This window comes from Camelina sativa, chromosome 16, assembly GCF_000633955.1.
Source record: "Camelina sativa cultivar DH55 chromosome 16, Cs, whole genome shotgun sequence".
Classification (NCBI taxonomy): domain Eukaryota; kingdom Viridiplantae; phylum Streptophyta; class Magnoliopsida; order Brassicales; family Brassicaceae; genus Camelina; species Camelina sativa.
This window is the reverse complement of record NC_025700.1, coordinates 10,063,318-10,069,576: the sequence shown is the minus strand read 5'-3', so window position 1 is coordinate 10,069,576 and position 6,259 is coordinate 10,063,318.

The following is a 6,259-nucleotide window of genomic DNA, read 5'->3' as shown; positions in this document are numbered from 1 at the left end:
TCAGGCTCCCCCTCTTGAACTGGAGCTTCCTCTTCACCAATGAAGTGAATGGACTTGGATTGGCTGAGGAGGATCTTGTCAAGCTTCTCATTGACCATCTTCAAATCCTTCTTATACTTGTCCTCTTGATCAGTTGAGGAGCTCCTTATGGTCCTATCATAGTCCTCATTATAATTGCCATCAGATTGAGCAAGATTCTCAACTAATTCCCATCCTTCTTCAACATTCTTGTTGAGGAAATTGTCATTAGAGGCTGTGTCAAGAAGCATTCTTATCCTGGGAAGCACTCTTCTATACAAGGTGCTTAGAAGTGACTCATTGCTGAAGCCATGGTGAGGACACTGAGTTTGGAATCCTTTAAACCTCTCCCAAGCTTCACAAAAGCTCTCATTATTCCTTTGAGCAAACCCAGAAATCTCATTCCTCAGCCTAGCAGTCCTTGCATTGGAGAAGAACTTGGCCAGAAAAGCTTTCTTGCATGCATCCCATGTGGTGATAGCTCCAGTAGGAAGAGTCTTCTCCCAAAGGTGAGCTTTGTCTCCAAGAGAAAATGGGAAGAGCCTTAATTTGAATCCATCTTCACTCACTCCATTGATCTTTGTGAGGCCACATATTCTGTCAAACTCATCAAGGTGATCTAGTGGATCCTCCATTGGCAACCCATGAAACTTGTTTGCTTGTATCATTGAGATCAATCCACTCTTGATCTCAAAGTTATTGTTTGCTACTGAAGGTGGCACAATTCCAGCCCTTTGGTTGTGGGTATTGGGTGCATCTCCTGCACCAATGTGCCTTGGTCTTTGCTCATGGATAGCTTGTTGCTCCATGATGTCTTGACCTTGTTGTTGTTGAACTACTCTTCCTTGCTTATGTCTCAAACCCTTTTGTAGCCTGTGGATGTTGTCAATAGGCTGTTGAAGACTATCTTTGCCTTTTGACCTTGTGTGCATCAACAAACTCTACTACAGACTCGAACAGGTACACGGTCGAGCGCAGGCTCGAGTGGGTGGTCGAGTCGACTGGGAAGTAATGGCTAATTGGATCCGGCTTCTGGCTCGATCAAGTGCTCGATCACAGCTCGGTCGAGTGGTGGTCGAGTAGGTGGTCGAGTGGGTACCTGAAACACAAAACAGCCAAGCAAAGGAAGATTCCAGTTCAGTAACTTCACAAGTGTTTAAAACGAACTTAATCTTAGACTAATAATGATCCTAAATGTCACAAAACACACTCAAATGGGCAACGGCGCCAAATTGAAACTGACTTTCTTTGTGGTGTATGAATGAATGATGTATGGAATGATGATGTATGGAATGAATAGAAGTCAGGGTGTTTCAATTCCCCTTATGCAGTTGCAGTATAAGAGGTGTCAATCCTATCTGAGTGATTGTGAACAATTAAGATGTGCATATGAGTCTAAGTCAAGCCAATTGTAAAGATTGTTTGTCACTAACAATCCTAAAATGAGATATGAAATGCAGAAAGTAAAAACAACTAGAACAAGATACTAAATGCAAACAGAACAGACAAATTAAAGCTATAATGAAACTAGAACAGAGATAGACACTATGCTAATGAACTAATGCAAGACAAGTAATGAACAGGAAACTACGTGAATGCAATGGAAATGAAACAGGAATGAAACAAGACAATCACAAATCAAAAACACAAGTTCTGGGGATGAACTCGAGCAGCACTCGACCGAGTGTAGGTCGAGTACGTGGTCGAGCTAGACTTAAACGTGAAAACAGAGCAACACAAGAAAAACAGAGCAATGCTAAAACTAATCAAACAACAAGCAAGCAATGATATTTAGACTAAGATTTCAATAAACAAAGAAGGCCTTGAGGAGGGATTCATGGGCTGAGCTAATCATTGTGGTTATCTAACTTGGTCAACAAATCTCAAGCAAACATTGAGCTGATCTCTAGACATACTATTCTAAGACATGTTTAATCCACTCTCATGGCAAGAAACAATCAAACCTATGCATTTCTAGACTTGTTCTCACAAAGAAAAGAATCTACACAAGCAGGCATTAAGCAATACATCTCAAACCAAACAAGACTTCTAATCTCTTAGCAAGCCTAATGGTAAGCTCTAGATCTAGCCTTATCTATGCTCCTTAGACATTGGTGTGATGCTAAGATGCTTGAAATCAAACCCTACCTTCTCAGATATAGGATCAGCATTAAGATCATCTAGCCTAGAAGAGATCTACAACAATCAAGCTTGACCAAATCAAACAAACCACAAGATCAACCCAGCCTAACCCATCCTCAAGGTCCTAAACAAACTACTCACAAGAACACATGGTGAAATATGTCAAAAACCCAGAAAATAATGAAACTTGCATCATTAGAAAGATGAAACAGAGATCTACAATATTGATGAAGGAATAAAACTCGAAATCTTAATACTTTGAAAGTTATGAAACAAACAAAATATAAGAATCTAGTCTTTCTCTCTCAAACAAGTACAAAATCTAAAAAAAAAAAAAAGTGCAAAAGGAATAAAATCTAAAAAAGGTAAAAACTAGGTTTTAGACTCTCTAAAAAGCTGGACTCTTTGGTGGCTGCAGGTACAAGGGCCTTATATAGGAGGTGAGGTGGAAGCCCTAAAAATACAAAAAGTCAAAGTAGTCAACGGCTCGGTCAACTCGACCAGTGCTCGGTCGAGTGGCTGGTCGAGCTGGCTTCTCTCGTGCATTCTCCACTCGGTCGAGTCCTCCTCAGCACACGGTCGAGTGGTGGTCGAGTGGTGCGGTCGAGTTGGACTCCGGACCTTGATTCTACAGCCTTAACTCTCTTGTTTTCTCCTCAGGATTGCTTCACTTCTCCTCAGCATTGCTTCCATGCTCCTTAAGCTCCAAAATCACCTGTTTATGCATGAAAAGATGCAAATGCAATGCAACTATACTCTAATGCATGATTAGTCCTAAAGCTACACAATAATGGCCTAAATGGATAGCAAAAGATGCAAAAGTTGTGAATAAACTAAGGGAAAACAAGGTAAAATATATGAACATCAGCCTCAAAGACTGACTTGTCAATGGAAAGCAATTTATGCAAGCATGTGGCTCTTCTACCTTTGTGGCTCTCCAAGAACAGTTGAAGAAAGCTCAACACATGATAGAAGAACAGGATGCTCATTCGTTGAGGCGTGATGCAGAAATTGCTGCGCGTGAAGCTGAGCAATCCAAAGTTATTGCTGCCCAGAAGGACAAGATTGACCAATTCTGCATCGTGGAGGAGTTTCTGAGGGAATGTGATCCTCGGTTTCAAAATTTCGTTGCAAGCCATTCAGCTAAAGAGACAACCACAAAACCTCTTCCCCAATGATCCAACTACAACTCCATCAACATCTGCTTAATAGGTTTCTCTGTCTTAACTCTTTTTTGGATGAACTCAATCTCACTCGTTTGGATGAACTCAATCTCACTCGTTTGGATGAACTCATTGCCACTTTCAGATTGTGTTTATGACCTTTTTTATTTCTGTAACTTGACCATGTACCGTTTAAAATACTTTATTTCAATACTTCAATTTATGTCTTTCCAAATTCTAATCATTCTATTTAAATTGGTATACAAGAATGAAAGGAAGAGGATAAAAGTTGATGATTAAATCAATGAACATAATATGCAGAGCTAGTTTCTTTCAAAATCAAAGATCTTAGTTCATTGAATTCTCCCTTCATATTACTAGTTCCATCATACCCTTGTCCTCTCACCTTTTTCAAACTTAATCCATATTTTGGAAATAAAGAATCAATAGCATACTTCAAAGATAAAGAAGATGTCTCCTTGACGTGAATAATGCCAATAAATCTTTTTTTGACTATTCCATACTTATAAACAAAGCGAAACACCACTACCAGCAAACTAAAGACATCATTATCCATTTCTTCAATAATAGATTTAGTTACCTCATTCGAAAAGCAATGTACAATGTCTTTTTGAATTGGAGAAGATGTCATCTGATTATTCTTTTGAGCATTAATGCATCACAACTTTTTTTACAGCCTCATTCTGACCAGCTGTATATTTCAGAAGCTCTAAAAAATTCCTCTATTTGCTGACACATCTGACTCATCGTGACCACAAAATGGTAATCCTTGATGTAACAAATGTCAAGAAACATCAATGGAAGCATTCAATCGAATTCAGTAATCATTTTTCACAACATCACTTTGCTTATGAAGAGCATGTTTGATAGACTGGCCTTGTCTCATCAAACACTCACATTTCCTATGGCATTTTTGTGAAAAGTATTCACACCATCTCCCATATGTTGATCCAAACCCCTATTCCAACCACAATAAACCAGTTGATACAAAACTATCACTCCCACCTTGATTTGAGTAACAACACAAGCAAAAAGCTCTATATGTCTCCACGCTATATTCCAACCAATCTCCATACTTATCAAACCATTTTGGATTAAAACTTCGTAGTACTCCTCCAATTGCTGTTTCTTTAAAATTATGACCACGAGGTTGACAAGGTCCTCTGGTCAAATACATACGCCGTACTTCATCCCTTTGGTTAGGATGATGAGTTAGAATACTTTTTCGTTTTGATGGAACGCATGGCAAATCATCCAAATCAATATTAGATGGTGGAGTTTTCCTATTCACCAAACGATACATCAATTTGTTATGATCTGATCTGACTGAGCTTGAAAAATAAACAAAGAAGAAGCAGCCCTTCCACTAGAAACAAAAATATGCAAAGTAGAAGAAGCTGGATCGTTTTTAGTTAAACAATACGAAAATCACAAACTAATGTTACTAATGGGCCTAATTATATTATATGTACTTCAAATCTATTTTATTGGGCTTAAAAATTATAAAGTAATGTATCGTAAAAAGTTACAGGGTCAATTGTCTTGTTGGACATGGATCAATGAAAATTTTTTAATTGAAGTCAGTTGACCCCTATGGTTCTTCTCTCCCTCCGCCTCTGCCCATACCTTGCCTAGACAATATGCTCGATGAACTAGATGGAGCTGCCATCTTCTCGAAGGTAGATCTGAAAAGTAGTTACCACCAAGTTCGTATGAGGGAGGGATAAGAGGGGAAGACCGCATTTAAGACCAAACAAGATATATGTGAGTGGTTAGTCATGCCTTTTGGCCTCACCAACGCCTCGAGCACTACCATGCGACTTATGAACTATGTTCTAAGGGCTTATATCTATAAGTTTGTGGTTGTCTATTTTGATGATATCCTTATATACAACAATAATTTATCCGATCACTAATTGCACCTTGAAAAAAGTTCTCGAGACTCTCCAGAAGGAAGGACTCTACGTGAACCTCCAGATGTGCGTCTTTTGTACTGATCAACTTGTTTTTGTACGATTTGTTATAAGTTCGCAGGATATACATGTTGATCAAGAAAAGATCAAGGCAATAGAGGAGTGGCCTACGCCAACGAAAATCGGCCATGTTAGAAGCTTTCACGGTTTGGCCAGCTTTTATCGGTGGTTTGTAAAGGACTTTAGCAACGTTGCTACACCACTTACGACCGTAATCAAGAAGCACGTAGCTTTTTCATGGGGAGATGCCCAGGAGAAAGCTTTTCGTGAGCTTAAGCCGCCTCACTCCAGCCCCTATTTTGGCACTACCTAACTTTGACAAAGATTTTAAGGTTGAATGTGATGCTTAAGGTTTAGGGATTGGAGTCGTGCTCACGCAAGTAGGACGCCCTATAACATACTTTAGTGAGAAGCTGAGCGGAGCCACCCTCAATTACCCGACGTACAACAAAGAACTATACATGCTAGTAAGGTCGCTTGAGGTTTGGTAGCATTACTTGCTTGCCAAGGAATTTGTTATCCACACCGACCATGAAACTTTGAAACATCTATGTGGGCAGACCACACTCAAGAGGAGACATGCGAGATGGTTGGAGTTTGTGGAGACTTTTCCATACGTCATCAAATACAAGAAGGGCAAGGAGAACATAGTAGTCAACGCCTTATGTCGATGCCACACTCTCATTACCACCATGGACGCCAAAGTGTTAGGCTTCGAGCATGTTAAGATAGCCTATTGGGAGGACCCCGAATTTGGTCAAGTATTTAAAGAGTGCGACAAAGCGGCTTTTGGATCTTACTACAAGCATTACGGCTATATGTTCTGCAATAAGAGAATGTGCATCTCTCAAGGATCCATGAGAGAGCTTATCATACGAGAAGCACATGGTGGAGGAATAATGGGACACTTTGGTGTAGACAAAAATATGTTCACCCCCCCCC